The following is an 18,866-nucleotide window of genomic DNA, read 5'->3' on the forward strand; positions in this document are numbered from 1 at the left end:
AATATGCTTTGGTTCAAGAACGTACAGTCTTTGAATTTTCAGAGATGGCAAAAATAGTCTCTGGAAGAATTTTAAGTACTAACAAGTTCTTGGAGCAAAGCATAACGAGTTTTGATTCTAGTATCAGATTTTTTCTGCTGTATCGCAACAATTTTGACGTACACTCACAATTAAAAACACAATAGAATTTCACGTTTTTTTATTGCCCTATGCCACCGTATACACTTCTTAATTTATAATATTTCACATTCCCTATTGTTTTCCTAAAATCCAAGCGAAATTGATCAATTTTTGACTAAAAAAAACTCACATTTGGGAAGATATTTCTCCATCCGATTATCGCTGAGCGAGATGCCCGACATGTTTACAATTTTTTTTTCACCCGAACCATCTCACAAAAATCTTTTAATTTTTCCTCTATATAAGTTTTTCTAAATAAAAAACCACCTTTTCACAACACTCCAGACACTTGAGCGAGCTCGTGGGGCACAATATTCTAATTTTCAAGAAAAAATATTTTCCTATTTTTCGAGCTTCACTTCACCAAATTTCCACGTAATTCTTATCGGCACTGTATTTTTTTGCACCACAAGACACTTCACTACTTGTAGAGGCTTCTCCCCACAATTTTCACTATAATTTTATTGAAAAAACTCGCGAAAACAATCACAACTTTGCGAATTAATTGCACTGTGAATTATTTTGTCTGTCATTTGACAGCACTGGAAGTCACTGAAAATTTTCTCTGGAGAGACGGTACTCTCTCTCTCTATCTCAAGACACGGCAGCTCTTAGTTGATCTGTTTTAGAAAACAGCTCTTGATTCTAAGCACGACATGTTTAGGTTGATTCGGCTCTTAAAATATTCTTACAGACAAGAGCTGCATTTTTGCAAATCCCATACAAAGTTAGAACTGCCTTTTTCTGAGTGATGAAAGGGTTTTGTTGCAAAACTTTAATTTAGTCATAAAAAATCGATTATCGAAAAGAAAAATCGATTAATGTAAAAGCGCTTGAGTAAAGTAATAAAAAAATCATTTTTCTTTGAAATAGCCCCATAAGACACATTCCTCTCGTTCAGTTATAACCTTCCCGATTTCAGGATACCGATTTACCGATTCGAAGGTATATCAGAGAGGACTTACCTAAAAACCCGTTGGAAGTTCGAAAGTTTAAACCGACGAGTTACACAAAAGTGAGCAAATTCATGAAAAGGACATTTATGTAAATCAAATTGTTAATAGAACGTTCTGCCAAACTGAAATTCCACAAAACTACACAAAATTCACTTTTTCCAACAAATGTTTACGCACTATTGTTGACATTGTTGGCGATTGAAGTGTTAAGAATACCGAATTTCGAAATGGCAGAACAATCAGCGCTAAAGCGGGAAGTACGTGAACTTGCACTTTAGGCTTCAGGTAGATTTTCGAATAGGTTTGGCTTGACTTTGGAGTGGCTTTGTCTTTTCGAAAGGTTACTACTGAACGCAGCCATTAAATACAAGTGATTTCTCTATCATCTTTTGTACTAAATTATCCGTAAAGAATTGAAGAACGTAAAGTCAAGCTTTTAGAAATCATTTGCTTCATTCCAGCAAGAGTTTAAAAAAATTGAAGAACAGTTTCGGAAGCCTAAGATATGGCATTTTTACTTCTCATTTCGTCCGCGTGGTGGCTGAAATACTTCCCGTTCGAATTTCGAAATGTTTCTAGTGTCTTCACTTTGTTGAAAGGTCATTACTGAACGGAGCCATTATGGACAATTGAAGTGTCAAGAATATCGAAATTCGAAATGGCAGAACAATTAGCACTAAAGCGACGAATATGTGAACTTCCACTTTCGCCTTCCGGTTGATTTTCGAATAGCTTCGGCTTGGCTTTGGAGTGGCTTTGCCTCTTCGAAAGGTTATTACTGAACGGAACCATTCAGTTATAATCTTTAGAATAAGCAAAGCTATTTTAAAGTCAAGCCAAATTCATCTGAGAATCGACCGAAAGTATATAGTGCAAGTTCGCATATTCGCAGTTTTAGCGCTGGCTTCTATTCCGAATTTTTGGTATTTTTGACATTTCGATTATTATCAACAAAAATACCTAAACATTTGCTGGAAAATTAAAATTCGAGTTTGAATTTCAGTTTTATTAAAAGTAAATGTTCTTTTCATGAACTTCCTCGTAGGTTTAATTCGAACTTCCAATGGATTTTCGGTAAGTTCTCTCTGATATACCTTCGAATCGATACAGTATAAACCTCAACCAGAGAGAGTTCTTAAATCGAGAAAATTAAGGTTAAGCTTAAGAATTATGTCCTTCATTTTAATAAATTTTCTATTAATCAAATTTTTCAGAACACATACCCTGTTGCTCTTTATTGTGAATTCGAGCAATATTGGTGCTATAACCAAAAATATATTGAGCTAGTGAAAATTTCATGAGAACTTAATTTTCTAATTGAGGACGAAATCAAGGTGAAAAGACTGGTTCCTAATTTATTGAATTTCTTGTCCTCAGACCTATTTTCACTAACCACAAAAAAAAGACACAGATGGGGGCCCAAAAAAAGGTGCGCAGGAGAAAGTCAATTGAGGGTGAGAAAAAAAAGACTTACAGAATATATTGTATTATGGGGAGAAGAAAATAGAGTTTTGGTCGACACGCAAAGTGATTTCTCATGATAAACGCGTGCGAGCTTTTCGTCTCTCGCAACAAATTGTGCGATGTGGTTAGGAAATTTGTGCAAATGGACACATAAAAAGTGCGTGAAAAAACTCTTTAGAATTGATTTCTATTCTTTAGGCTACACGTCACTGATTTAAGTGGAAAAAATCTACTGATGTGGTGCTCACATTTACCCTCCCCTCCTCTGACTTCTTTTTCCCTATATAAGTATCTAGGTTATAGGTGGATATCTTGAGGGATATTCCTACAAGGAGAAGATAAAAAATGGTCTCCCCCAAATCCAATTGCAATTTTTCCTCCCAATTTGCAAATTCAATTTCCTGCCATCGAAGAAGAAGCTCTATTTGATCAGCCGGCAAATGTGAATTTAAATGGAAAATCTCACCCTTGAAATTTTCATCGTACCACCCGCAGGGGATAAATTGAAGCCACTGAGTGGTATTAAAATTGCAATTAATCGCTAGTGAATCGACAAAGATGGATGAGGCACTTGTACTGAGAATCGTACATCGTATTAACACGTCAAAGGATCTGATTTTCCAACTTAAAGGGATCAAAATGTATTTTATGAGGTTTCAATTGCATCTTTAAAAGATATTTTCTCCAGAGACTTATTGGGATATAATAACATGAAGGCATTATGGCTTCTTATAAACCGTTGTAACGCTTCTCGTTCAAATTTGAAGCGACAGAAGAAATGTCAATTTAGTGTGGTGGAAATCCCTTTTCGGAGTGTTGCTTTATACGGGCTACATACCTAATACCGGCTTCAGACCTAAGGTTAAGCCCAGTTCCCGATGATTTCGAAATTTAAAATAGTAACCAAGTTTATTGGTTTTTCAAAATTTAGTGGATCGCTTGCTCGTAATGTCCAATCTTAAGTGATAATTTTCCAAAAAATCTTGGCTAAGCTTTAGGTTTGAAGCCCGTATAAGGCTTAGCCATATGGCTTAACTGCTCTAATTTTTTATCAGTCAAGATTTTTTGGAAAAATTAACTTAGAAATTGAATTTTAAGTACAAATCGTTCATTAGATTCAGAAAAAAACAAATAAAATTGATTGTTATTTACGGTTTTGAGACCTCCGAAAACTGGGCTAAACCTAAAATCTGAAAACCGCTTTATTCTCAGTAAGACTAATAACTTTCGCAAACTACTTTCTAATTCACATTCTAGATTCCAAGTTCCTAACAAATTTTCATGGAAAATCCATTAGGGAGTCTTCTAAACAGGAGAACTTCGAAATTTCGAAATGTATCCCATTGTCCTATGAACCGATGAGTCTCCGAAAGAGCCCAAACAGAAGTAAATTTTAATTCTCCAATAGTGTCTTGGATAAAAGGTAAATGGAATTGTATTTGCACAAAAGGTCGTTGATGTTCGAAGAATTCAAATTCAATTTTGAATTTTCATACTAAATTTTCGAATAAGGTGGGGAAAATTTATCCAATATGACACTAAAAAGCTAACAAAAAAATTACTAAGTGATTAAATAATAGTACAAGAACAGTAAGCGTCGTTGTTCTGTTTTTTTTTCCTCACAACAATGTGAAGACCGACACATTTTGACACTTGAGCACTTCGAAATTCGAACAGGATGTACTTCAACCACATTGCGGAATTATCAAGAAGTAAGAAAGTCTCTTTTTTGGATCTTCAAATAGATTTTCGAATTTTTCAAGATCTACTTCTGTACGGAAAGAAAGTGTTCCTAGTGGTTCTGTTCTGAGCTAAATTTTCTCCTACCTCTGTTATAATTCTCCCAAGCAGGCCTTGATCCAAACCGAAAATCCATTGGAAGTTCAATTAAACCTACGACTTTCACAAAAGTGACAAAGTTCATGAAAAGGACATTTACTCACTGAGAGAAATCCGAAAAACTTAAAATAACATTCCGGAAATGTTAATTTTACCCTGCAGTATTGATCCGAAATCGGTGTTAATATTATGCTTTTTTGGTGTACTATGGGTTAAAGTTACCCTTTTTCATGTCAATTTTACACTTAAAATGGTGTAAAATTAACATTAAAAAATATTGATATATTTTTACACCGAAAAAGTGTTAAAGTTACGTGGAAAAAAAGTTAATCGCACGCACCCTCTTTTCGACATATTTCGAAATTCGAACGGGAAATACTTCAGCTACGATGCGGACGATACGAGAAGTAAAAATGTCTTTTCATTTCCATTCGAAACCATGCTTCAAATGTCATTTTCATGACATTCGAATTCGAATTCTAAGTCACAAATTCGAGCTTTCTGCAAATCTGGAATATTTTGCAATAATTTGTTTTATGTTTTGAAATATTGAGAGATTGTTTTACAAAAAGTCAGGTTTAGAACACTGATTAATTGCAGTTGTTTTCACTTTAGAATAGAAAGACTAAATGTCTGAAAGCTTTATTCTCAATCTAAATATCATAAATTTACAAACATAAGAGAACTCTAATGCATCCATAGATTTTATACTAGACTTCTATTCATATTATGATGAAATTTATTTTGACAGAGTTCAAAACTGATAAACTCTGACAGGATTTGTGATTTAAACTCGAATGTCATTCATGGATATTTTGATGTAACGAATTATTTTGACAAATTCTAAAAATATCTTTAATATTTCCAGTGTACCATGAAGCATTATTTATCCTAAATTACTATATTATTTCAATTTTGATTAAAATTTACTCGTTGACATTGTTGTAAACTGTTTTTTTATGCATAATTTTGTTGGTGACATATTCTTTTGGATTTATTTGATCATTTTAACTGCGGAGAGATGAAACAGTTTTCCAAATGAACTCCTGAATCCACAGTCCCGGAATAATTTATCGTTTCACACTGACACACTCCATTCCGAAGGCAAATAGTGACCTAAAAGGATAGAACTGTTGTGTGCTATTTCGGAAGCTCCTCGATAAGCACCAGTTTCAACTGTCATTTAGGATTCACCCCCGCAAAATGTGGCACTTCCGTCACCCTGAAAATTTTCAATTTGCATCATTCTGGCCCTCCTGCTCCTGCTCCTGCTCCTGCAAATTCCCCTATGGCAGTAATTTATGATAGAATTGGGTGGAAAAACATTTTTCCATGTTGCATTTTGCATCAAATAACTCTTTTCATAATCTGCATCTGAAATGGATCCATTGGAGCATGGAGTGTGAGAAATGCATTTTATTGTTGGAAATTTATTTTCTTTTTAACACTCTTTTCACTGGTAAAACACTAGTTAAACCAATGTACGTGATATACGGCAGAAAATCAAAAGTACTTGAGAAATGTTCGAGTTGAAGGGCAAAATTTTGAATGCATATTTTGTATGTCAACTCAGCAATATTCTGCAGGATATCTTTTCATATCAAAAACTTCCTGCTCATTTTAGTGTCACCAAGAGCATCCTCCATAGCCTTTAACACTATTCCCCAAGCTTGAAATAACTCAGCCTCCCTATCACCTTCCCCAAAATGTTCTCCTCTCGAAAAAGGTGTCAATTAAAATTAATGACGTGCCCATAATCGAGAACAAAATTCCATGTTGGAGGGAGATATGTGTCGGATGTTTGTGTCCCATTTCAATCCTTTTTCAATACCACAGAAAACGTTCAATTGGTCACACGAAAGGAGTGGCAAAGACTTCGCGAAATGCTTTACCCTGAAAATTTAATTCCGAGTTATGCCCTACACTGAGAGAAATCCGAAAAAGTTAAAATAACATTCCGGAAATGTTAATTTAACCCTGTATTATTGATCCAAAATTGATGTAAATATTACCTTTTTAGGTGTATTATGGGTTAAAGTTATCCTTTTTCATGTTAATTTTACCCTTAAAATGGTGTAAAATTAACATTAAAAAATGTTGATATATTTTTACACCTAAAAAGTGTTAAAGTTATGAGGAAAAAAAGTAAATCTAACCCTCGTTTTTTTCTCAGTGTTACCCTGAAAATTTATTTCCGAGTTATGCCCTGCACTGAGTGAGAGAAATCCGAAAAAGTCAAAATAATATTCCGGAAATGTTAATTTTGCCCTGCATTATTGACCCGAAATCGGTGTAAATATTATGCTTTTTAGGTGTATTATGGGTTAAAGTTACCCTTTTTCATGTTAATTTTACCATTAAAAAGGTGTAAAATTAACATTAATAAATGTTGATATATTTTTACACCTAAAAAGTGTTAAAGTTACGAGGAATAAATGTTAATCGCACCCTCAATTTTTCTCAGTGTAGGCATTCAGACCTAAGGCTTAGCCATATGGCTTAACTTCTCTATTTTTTTTTTCAATCAAGATTTTTTGTAAAATTATCACTTAAGGTTGGACAACATGTGCAAGTGATCCATTAAATTTTGAAAACAGCATTCAAATTGGTTTCTATTTTGAATTACGAGATCATCAGGAACTGGGCTAAACATTAGGTCCAAGCGCCTGGCAAGTTGGCCTTTTTATATGGAGCTATTTGAAGCCAATTCCTAAATTGATCTCGGACTCAGCTCACAGTGCTCCAAGGAAAAAATTTATTTAAACAAAAATTTAGTATATTTATCCCTCCATACGGACAGGTATCTTATAATACGGAAAACCTTCTCACTTTTTAAATATTTAGCATAACGATCACGAGTGCAGAAAAAATCCCATACGCATTTGTATGTGAAAGTAAGAAATCGGCTTCAACTTTGAAGGCCACTCGCCGGGGACTAGATTAAGTCTAAAGCCGGTCTTACGAATTAAGCCGAGAGACGGCTTAGTGGGAAACTTACGGAAGTATGGTTCAATTATTATGTTGATTATAATCACGTAAAGCCGTCTCTCGGCTTAAGCCGTAGATCTGTTCAGCACATTACACTAAATGTGTTGATATATGTTGCTTTTAGGTACTGATTCACATAGATTAGTCTTCAACCTAGAGGTTTATCCAAGTTTTTGAAGTTCTTGAATTTAATTACATGATAAGAACTAAATTCTAAGAGCAAACCGAGACCAAGACCTAGACCTAGACGGGCTGCAAACCTAAGATTTAGCCATATGGTTCAATTAATCTCTTATCAAGTGAGATGCTCTTTTTAAGGGACTTTTGGCTTAGGAATGGACAGTAAAAATCAATATTTTTTTTAATATTAAGAATTTCGAAACCTTTTCAAACTGGGATAAATCTCCAGTCTGAAATCCTTGCAAGACGGAAACACTTTTTCGGTTTTGTCCAGATCTTTCGATTCTGGGGTTGTCATCTTAGGGTGATAACCTTTTCACTTGCAGAATAAGAGAATAAGAAATTTCGATACTTGTGACAAGCCACAGTTTATTAACAGTTAGGATAAGTGTGCCAAATTTCGGCATAGTTGTATGCAAGCGCCAAAGTCTCAAATTTGAAATGTAATATTTTTAATAAGAATTAAATATTTTTGTTACTTTTTTATAAAATGTGTTGCTTGGGACCTTGTAGACAGTTTATCATCTCTATTTTCTCTAAAATCATTCTTAATACATTTTAAAATGAATAAAAATTTAGACATAGCATTGGTGGCCTATTCCGGCCACCTTCATTCTCATAGTTCCTTGCCCTTCAGGAATTCTTCCAATATCTTTTCACGTCATCTCGTTTGTGGAGCTCCATTTTTTGTTATTCTTTTGCATTGTATAATCTCTAGAGTACGTAAAACCTAAAAGTTCATGGAAATTCGAGGAACAAAAAATGTGGCTGAAATTGCAAGCTGGCTGGAATTTTGCACACTTACTCTATGTGGTACCTTTTTCATTTTCAATTCTTCTTACGAATTTTAATTCTATTCTTAGAATTTAGTAGTTCAATTGAATTCTAATTATTCGAACTTAAATTTATTTGAAAACAGTTCAAAGAAAGTCAAATCTCTTTCTCTGACAAACAAGCCACGACCTAAACCTTCTCAAATCTGACGATTTTCTTAAAACGAAATGAATTTTCGTCAATTCACACGCAATTTCCAAGAAAGCATTCGAGGATCGAAAGCCATTTTTATTTCTATTCGAAATTTACATCGAAATTTCAAAGTGGAAGTTCACATATTCGCCGCTTGAGCGTTGATGACGCTTCCATCTGAAACTTTATCCGCAAGATTTTCGAATTTTTCTTCAACTTTCAACATTTTCCTGAAAAACTCGAATTTTTTTCAAATCGAAGAAAATATCTTGAAATCATAAAGAATATTTTTAAATATGAAAAATAGGAACTTTAGGGGAATGTTGGCATGGTTCGCACAGAGTGAACCTTCAAACAACGTAAATTTTCTCTTTGTTTGCAAAGAGATAGTTCGTCATTTCTTAGCCATAAGATAGATAATTATTAAGCTCATGAAACGAGATGAGAAATGGTAGGTCAGCTCTTTGCAAACAAAGAGAAAATTCGCATCGTTTGAAGGTTCACTCTGTGCGAAACATACCTACATTCCCCTAAGAATGTATGAATGAGATTTTTAATCGGTTAATCTTCGAATATCTGACAAATTAAAAAAAAGTCATAGAAATCGTTTACGCTTTATTATAGTTAAATGCAGAAAAAAGAATAAAAAAAAAACATTATAAAATTTCTTTTCAGCGACCTAAGGGGGATTCTCTTGAAGACTACAAGCTGCTATCTCTTACCGTTCGGCCTTTAGGATATCTAACGCAGTTCAATTGTTGATTTTAGTACTCTCCCTTCGAACGATCATGCATTCGAATAAGGTGAATTTTCTTTAACTTTTCCTAAGAGACTTAAACATTTCTATTAAATATTACTTAGCTTATTGTCATTTGTTGACAATTATGTGATAATTATGTATAAATCTCTTAAGAAAAGTAGAAAAAATTCACATTGTTCGAAGGCATGAACGTTCGAAGGGAGAGTACTTTCCCCCATGCCGTTTTCGCGGTCTACACCTAAGGTAAGTTCCCATTTTTTTTTTAATTATTTAGGAAATATTTTACATTAGGAAAGCATAAATACTGTAATTCGGGAAAATACTTCGCCTGGAAATGACTAGCCACGCCCCATGCGAAATTTTTGATTAATCAGTTACAAGAGTATGGCCTTAAAGGGATATTTTGCACTTAAATTGTTTTATGCACCTTAAGCAGTCTTTCGGGGATTGTCGATTAAAATTGTGATAGGGGAAGGGTTTAAAGCTTCGTACACACTCTGCCTTCGAACATTTCATAACTTTTTGCATATTTATTTAATGAATTTGACAAATGGCAATACATTTTGAGAGCTAGTATTGAGTCACTCATGTCCTGAAAAATAGGTCAGATTCATATCAAGTATAAGGGAGAATATATGTTTTATTGGAACAATGCATACAACAAAAGGGCATTTTGGAAAATAAAATATACTCAATTTATTTGAATTGCTTTGAATCGGTTCCAATGCACATGCTCTTAAATTATTCCCTTGCCAAGTGCATTTGGTATTCGTATTTGACCTCTTATTTTTCCACAAATTTTGTGGGCGTGGTGTTTTTTATCTTACTATTAATTTATTATTTATTTATTAACCAAATCCCAGGCTGAAATAAATTTAAAACTTAAATTGAAAATCAGCAATTTTTAAATTGAAAATTCAGCAATTAGCAATTTTCGAAAAGACCAACAAGTAGCCAGGATAATCTCACTCCATTGAACTGGGTTAACACTTGTCAAACAAGTCGTACACCCTGCTAAATTTAACAATGTTTAACCAAAATATGATAACTTAATCGGTTTATTACATATTTATATTCCTTCCTCTCAGACTTCGAGCAATAAAATGTTTGAATAAATGGCAAATGGCATTCAAAAGAAATACCCCCATACAACCATTTTATTCCTTAGGCAAGTGTAATTGAAAGCAAATATTGAAATAATGATATTTCTGGGGGCTTTGGTGGCTTCGTGAGGCTCCAGCTGGATTAACCCCACTGGGTGGAATGTTTTTTTGTTCTTCTGTCCACAATGAAATGTGTCGTGATTGAACATACCATTATGAAACTGTACTGTAAATATTGTTATACTATCTTGCACAATATTTTTCACGCACGGATTTTTTTTGTCGCTTTTTTCCGTCATCCCCTTTCACCTCCCATGAACTTTTAGCGTGTCGAATCGATTTTGGGACATAAAATACTCTCTCTTGTCTCATTTGTTGTGTTTTTTTAGCTGCGAATATTTGCTATCACAGCTTCTGCTTTTCGAGGTGAAAACTTCCCTAGGCATCCGATAGATTTAGGGTTAATTATGGATCATTTTTAGGTTAGGAGGTAATTTTCGTTATCTGTTATTCGTCCGATTGTCAATAGGTTGATCCTCGAAACAAAACGGTTTAGGAAGTTCGATTTACTGCTCTTAACTCGTATAGGACCACAACATATTCAGCAAAACAATTTCGCGATTTTTTGAAAAACAATATCTTACCTTAAGAACTAATCAAGCTCCTATAAAAAATATCGCATGAGTTTTTATCTGTCACTTTATTCGAAAATCTAAAGAAGAGCTTCACATATCCGCCGCTTGAGCGCTGACAGTAGGAGAGACTGGGGCAAAAAGTCACAAAATGGATATTTTATTCTTTTACAAGCTACCCCAGTGCCCCAGAAATTTCTAATTTGTAAAGTTTTATAGCAAATTTATCACTCTACAAATTTGTGAAAGTGCTTTTTCTAAGTGAAAGTGCTTTTTGTGACTATTCTGAAAAATGCTGGGGCAAATAGTACCAGGGGTACCAGGCATGAGATATTATCATATTTTTATTTACTTTATTACGGGCTTCCGTAGATTAAAAAAAACCTAGATGACATATTTTTATAGGAAATTTATTCCTCTACATCTTTTTAAAAAACCGTTTTCTCTATCTGAATGAGAAAAGCGTTTTTCAAGCAATTTTCAAGCTATCGTTTGACCAGTGCAAACAAAAAAGCGCCATGAGACATCAGAAATTGCTTCGGTGTTTGTTATTTTTTCCTACAAACATTTTGTTACTTTTTACCCCAATTGGTTATTTTTAATAAAAAGATTTTTGGATAGCAGTATCTTTGTAAAATTCTAGAATCCCAATCATTTAGGAAATATTCACCAGTGCATCAATTTTGCAAAATAAGTAGGTAAAAATTAATATTTGCTGTAAGGAAAATATTTCAAAAAAAGGGCTAAAAATTTCAATATTTTTTTTATTTTCTAAATTCCTTGTTCAAATTCTAAGAAACTTACGACTTTGAGGAAGATCTATGGAGGCCATCTACGGAAAAAAAAATTTAAGCTGCTGTCTCTTTTAGAATATAGAATATAGATAGATTTATTTGCTCTTAAACCATCTGCTTCCATTTTATCTTGGAAGATATTGAATTTTGGAATTTTGAATTTGTTACTTTTTGCCCCAGTCTCCCCTAGTTTGATTTCGAAATTCGATATATTTGACGCGAAACATTTTTTCACTATTACAAAGTTTTCTTAGTTCCGTCTTGGTTTTTCAGTTTTCAGAATTCAGAGTTCAGAATTTCATTAAGATTTTGTTTGTTCGAAAAACTATTTACTCGAAAAAGGATTTGAATGTTTTTTTTGATAGATAGGTGATTCTCCGGTGATGGTCAGTGGATTTGAAGGCACCTTACAAAAAACTAAACACTTCTACAATCTTGCCCAGAGCTTTCGGTTCTGGAACATTGAAGAAGTGTTTGTGAGGTGACTACGGGTCCACTAACCTTCACAGAAGAAAAGAATGCATTTGTCCATTAACCTAAGACCTTGGAAAAGGTGTTCGAAAATCCAAAGCCATTCGAAATTCTATTCGAAGATTCCCCGAAATCTCAAAGGTTACACCTTCACTGCTCCTATGCCGGTTTTCTTCAAACTTTCAATATTGATAAAGAGCAAAACTCAGCATATATTTAATCGTTTCGAATATAAAGCGGTTTTTTTTACTTAAGTTTTCTCTGATTCATATTCGAAATGGTTAACTATGAATGTCTTATATCGGAAGGTTAGTTGAGGATCCTTATTCAACAGAACAAATAAAGTATATACATGACATAAAATGATAATATTATTTTTTTCCAAATAATTTAAAGTTTGGAACATTTAACGGTTTTTTGGAAAGTTATTTTGAAGCAATTTTAAATTTTTTGATCATTCCTTGTTATTGTGATGAGGCTCATATTTTAGTAGAGGGAGGTGGAGCTACATTGAAATTGGTATTTTTTCGCATATTTCTATATTAAGTTGAACCTTGCTACAATTTAATTTAGATCCTTACATGTTTTGCCTAACTAAATTATATTACGTTGAACCCCAGCTTCTATTAGAAATACACGAAAAAATAGCATTTTCAATGTAGCCCCAGCTCAAAATAGTCTTACATCCCCCTACGTTGCAGCCTAACCCAAGACTGATTTATTAAAGCTTCGCACTGCACATGCAGGTGATTTTGCTGCACCCTTGTTTTTCGAAACCTTTTCTTAAATTCTACAGCTTAAAGATGATTGTTAGACCATGCTCAAGTGCCTTAATGGTCTATTGGTCATCCTTAAGTGCTGAAACTAAAAAAAAAGCTTACGAAAAGCAGGGGTTTAAAGTTATCCCCGGAGTCTACCGTAGTTAGACTCCGGGGTACAAACAATATTTGTGAAAAAATACAAACTTTTACAAACTTATTTGTGGGTTGTACGATTCACAAGTATTTCGTAAGTGTCCAATATGAATTCACAAACATTTACAAACAATTTTACTAAATATTTTTTTCTGAGTATAAGCCACAAAAAATTCGTAAAACTTTATCCTTTTTACAAACATTGTTCGCAAGATAGTCACTTGATGAACAGCTTTTGTTTTTTTGCAAACAATTTTTCGTAAATGTTTGTAAAAGAAAAGAAAAATGTTTGTAAAATTTTGTAATTTGTTCGTACGGTTTTGCCAGACAAATAAAAATGTACGAACAAAAAATGCTCGTCAAGTGATGATGTTACGAACAAAGTTTGTGAATAAGTGCAAACTTTTACGAACTTTTTAGTCGATTTCACGCTTTACGAGCATTTCGTAAGTTTCAAGTAGGAATTCACAAATATTTACGAACTTTACGAACAATTCTATGAAATATTTTTCTCTTTTTGTAGCTATAAATTATTTAAACAATTTTATCTAATTTCTATGAGAGTTTTTTTGTCTTTCACAATAAAAAAATCAATGGTTAATTTCTTTAAAGAATCACAACTCCTACAAGCTTCTCAGACTTCATCGGTAGTTCTGTTCTTGCGGGCTTTCTGAGGCTCTCCAATACTTGTCTGTGGGTGTGGAATTCTATACATTGATGTCAGTTTCATGTTACACCTCCTACCAATTTCCATGGAAAATACTCCCCCAAAAAATTATTCACCCTGCGTATGAGTGCTACTTAGCGTTGAGAGGATTTCGGAAAATTTTCATAAATTTCACAGAACTTAAGTTTTGGGGTGGAAATCCTCTTTCAATATATGGGAAGGAAATAACATTGTTTTCAATCCTTTTCACTTGGAATTTTCTCACATAAAGTCTTCGGTGAAATATCAAATCGCGAATTTTGAGGAGAATCATAAACTTTGAGAGCTTCACTTGAAGGAGGTAGTCTTCGTAGCAAATGAAGAAAATAAGGAAATTTGACTGAATAAATGGAAAATAAATTCTAGGGATTGCAGTTTGAAGGACATCATTATATCTCAAGAAAAGTTGCATCCGAACTTTATTACTTTGAATTTCCCGGTTTTAGTAGAGACTTGAGAAAGCTTTAATGCAGAAAACATGAAATATTTTACCCCGTTTGTTATAAAATTCACCCAATGATAGTGCTCATTAATTCATGATTAGATTAAATCAATAGTGTAAGTAAAAAGTACAAACTTTTACGAACTTTTTAGTAACTTATACGCTTTACGAACATTTCGTAAGTCTCAAGTAGAAATTTACAAACATCCACGAAGAATTGTACGAAATATTTCTTTCTGTGGAAAAATATCATACCTTGACCTTGAAATTAACATACCTTGACCAAGACACACTTGACCGCCAATTTGACAAAACTTTTCCATTTTCTGCATGGAAGAACATCTTTTTAACAAACTTTTCTTGTTAATTTGACAAAACTTTTCTTCAGAGTTCCTTCAAAGTTGAACAGTGTCTTAAGTGTCCGTCTTTTCAAATTTTACCTCAAATATACCATTAAAGATATTTCTCGAAGTAGCGAAAACGTTTTTAATAAAATTAAGCTTTCAGTCACATAAAATTATAATCAACTGTGAGTGTAATCAAGTTAATCTATAATTTTTGTATACAATAATTTTTTGATTAATGAAATTAAAAGATAAAATGAAACTAATTGGTTGGAGAGCAGCGCAATATTTCACGCTGTTTGAAATATCGTCCACTTTGAGTGAAATATCAAATACTACAATTAAATAAATTTAAATTTTATAAAATTGACCACATTTATTTAATGATATGTATGTAAATTTTTAAATCATTTATTTTTGGAATAAATAAAGTGACTTCCTGCTATTTTCAATTTTGTTTGGCGGTAATAAAACACAAATATTCCTTCCAGGTTTTTAATTTACTTATTATTAATTAGGGTAAAATTTGAAATTCCGGACAAAGCGATTTAGAAAATAAATAACTATCTAAAATCTAAGCAAATAACCTACTAAACAATATTCAAAGCATAATTGAATCACATAATTACTGAAATTATTAGTACATTTTCAGAGTTGAGACTTTTAAGTTGGTCTGTCCGAAGTTACGCGTTGTCCGGAATTCCAAATTTTAAAGTATTGACGCTGATATTCCTTTTCAATTTAGTCACATTCAATCGATTAGAATTATACCTTTTACTCTCTTAAACTGAAAACAATTGTCTCTTTTTGTCAATTAAAATCGGAATTTCAATCGCAAATTCAATTTTCATTTGACAGAAAGAGATAATTGAATCTTATTTCGATTTGAAAGAGTAATTCAATTTCACTTAATTGAAAAGGTGTGCTATCACTAAATAAATTGATATCTGTCCTAATTTGTGTTTATAGAGTAATTGATTAGATTATTTGTGAAATACTGCCAACAGTTCATTAGTGGAGTCAGGTTATTTTTGTTTCTAATATCGTCCACATGTTTTGTTCCTCGAAATTCCTCAAACTTTCATCATTTTTCAATTTTTAAATATTGAACAATGTCCAATAAAACACAAAAAATGGATTTTCCGATCGATATGCTGTGGAAAAAACTTTGAAAATGTTCTGGAAAGGCAAGGACTTTCACAATGTGGACGATATTTGCTACACAACGAAATGTCCGATATATTGCCCAAGGCAATGAGACCATTCACTTCTTCGCATTAAATTGACATTGAATTGTCCCAAAATTTGAAATTTATCAAGAAAAAAAGCCCTGTCCAAATTGTACCATTGTCCAACTTGTACCACTTTACCCTACAAGACATAATATTCGAGAGTCAATCTTTGTTGCTTTTCCTTTCACGCATCTAAAACTGTGAGGAAATTTCAAAGTTCCAAATTAGACATGATTTTAAATTACCCCATCTTAAACGGTGTTCAGACTAGAGGTTTTAGCCCAGTTCCCGAAGGTCTCAATTCCTAAATAGCGATCAATTTTATAGTTTTTTGAGAGCCTAATAGGTTAATTATCTTTAATAATCCAATCCTAAGTTAAATTTTTCTAAAGAAAATGTGATTGATAAGGAATTAGAGCAATTAAGCCGGCTAAGCCTTAGGTCTGAAGCCCGTATTACCCTAAATGGGTTAAATTAGTGATTCCAAATAACCGGGTTTTTAGAATAAACGGTTAACCGATTTTGGATAGCTCTAAAACCGGTTAACCAGATTTACACCGTTTTCAAATTTAGGATTAGATTACGAAATTTTGAGCAATTTTTCAGAACTTTCACTTTGATGTAATATTTAACACATAAATATATTCTTTTTCTCTTTTTTTGTATTTAAAATTAGTTTAGAAAATTTCAGACTGCAGGAATATTACTGGGAGTTTTTCCAATAATATTATACCGTTGAGAAGCTAATGCAATGTAGTTTTCCGTAAAAATAACTATTTTTTATACAATTTTTTTTCTTCAAATAAATTGGTTATAAACGTTGTCATTTTTGACAATATTTAATGAGAGAATACTCAAAAATTTTATTCTAGATCTTGGAAAATTAAAAAAAATAAATTGGAAAACATTTTAACGAACAAGCAGAGAGGGTTTTCCTGTCTATTTTTAAAATCCTATAACTAGGGTAAAGTGGTACAAGTTGGACAATGCAATGGTACAATTTGGACAGGGGTTTTCTTGATAAATTTAGTACTTCACTTTTATTTGTATATTTTTAATGCTTTAGTTTTATAATTTGGTTCCTTGTGCTCAAAAACAAATTTTGTACTGTATCAAGAAAAAAACCATGTCCAACTTGTACCGGCGAATTGTCCAACTTGTAACACTATGTCCAACTTGTATCACTTTACCCTAGTTAAATTTTATTAAACTTAAGTTAACTTATTAATTTTAAATCGGTTTCATCTCTTAAAACCGGTTTTAAAACCGTCTCCAAAATAGGGCGGTCAATCGGTTTTTCAAAACCGGTTAACCATTGTTGGAATCACTAGGTTCAATGGTTATATTTGTATTATTTTTGTTTTTAAAATGTTTTTAATATTTATTAATGTCTGGTTTGTATAGGGGAAGATTGTTATAATGCTCGAGCTAGTTGGAAAGGTCATGGTTCATCAGTTTAAACTGGTTTTAATCAGTTATGAACCGGTTAATAACTGATAATCAGTTTTTGTTCAAAAATCAATTCTATTACCTTAAAGTTATTTTCAAGTAACTTTTGAGCGATTAATTAAATTGTTTAAATCAGTCAAGAACCGGTAAATGCTAAACGATTTGAAAGCTCTTTTGAGGTATAGCATCTAAGTCGTAAGTTTGAGCATTCGGCAAAGCATGGAACGCTTTCCACACATTTTATTCTATTCTATTAAAAAAACGGGAATAGAAAAGGGCGATATTTTGTCAGTTAAATCAGCATTTGTCGTAACTTCTTTTTGACAACTTTTCAGGAGTCGAAATTTTCAGTTCAGAATTATTTTTCTTAAAAATGAGGCCAGAATGCGATACTTTTGAGTCAAAATAATAAAAGTGGCACTAATAAACTGCAAGTTAACTCGAGAAAATCTTTATAAAATGATTTAAAAGCTGAGATATTGAAATATATGTCCGATGAAAAACAGTAATATTTTATCGTAACTTCCATCGTTTATAAAGCCGTAACTTCCGAAGTATGGAGATCTTTGAAGTTACGACGATTTTCAAAAATGCATTAAACTATAAATGCATTAAAATGCATTTGACTAAATCAATCAATTAAGCTCTTAGCCCTGTCCCTAAAAGCTTTTATTTCATAAATTTTATTGAATAAATTTTGCGCGCCGTGTCGCTTGTTTTGTTTTGAATTAATGACAGATGGGCAAGGATTTTTTCTTACTTTTTTCTCACAAATATTGAACTAAAATGATTTATTGTTGCATCATTCGCACTGTCTTTGGATATTTGGAAGAGTTTGTGAACGTTTTAATGAGAAATATTAGATTTTTGCTGCAAATTACAAACCATGCAAAAGAAGTTACGGCAAGTGCTGATTAGAGAAAATTTTGTATGAAAATTTGTCGTAATTTCCCCAAAAATGGAAGTTACGCCAAATTCTGATCAATTTGTATTAAATTAGGGCACTTACGATAATTTTCGTTTTAAATAATTTTTAATGGGCCTATAAAAGTTTCTTTTTCTCAAGTGAGTTTAATAAACAAAATTACGCCGATTCTAAATATGTATATAAACCAAAATCGCAAAAATGAAGTTACGACAAATGCTGATTTAACTGACAATTTGAAAGCTTGCGCGTTATGAAGTTGACCACATTCCCCTACTCAGATTTCATAATCGGTTAGCAAACTTATAAAGATAAACTAAGTATTTTAAATTCAAATTTCAAGATTTACCTAGCTTGAACTTGAGGTTTCTCAGATAATTTTTAGGTTTAACCGAAAATTTCCGATTCTTCTTTTAAGTAATTTTCAAAAAGTTTTGTCCCAATGACGTAACCCATAAAGCTCTTTCAATAATTTATAATTATTTATGGAAAAAAGATGGAATACTTCCAAAAAGTTCAAT

The 18,866-nt window shown here is 32.6% G+C and overlaps 1 protein-coding gene across 1 annotated transcript in view; it reads right to left on the reverse strand.

Annotated features, from left to right (window-relative positions):
- The window catches only part of LOC129799811 (microtubule-associated protein futsch), a 192,571-nt gene that overhangs the window by 171,579 nt on the left and 2,126 nt on the right, over positions 1-18,866 (reverse strand). The window lies entirely within an intron of this gene.

Source organism: Phlebotomus papatasi, chromosome 1 (assembly GCF_024763615.1).
Source record: "Phlebotomus papatasi isolate M1 chromosome 1, Ppap_2.1, whole genome shotgun sequence".
Taxonomy (NCBI): Eukaryota; Metazoa; Arthropoda; class Insecta; order Diptera; family Psychodidae; genus Phlebotomus; species Phlebotomus papatasi.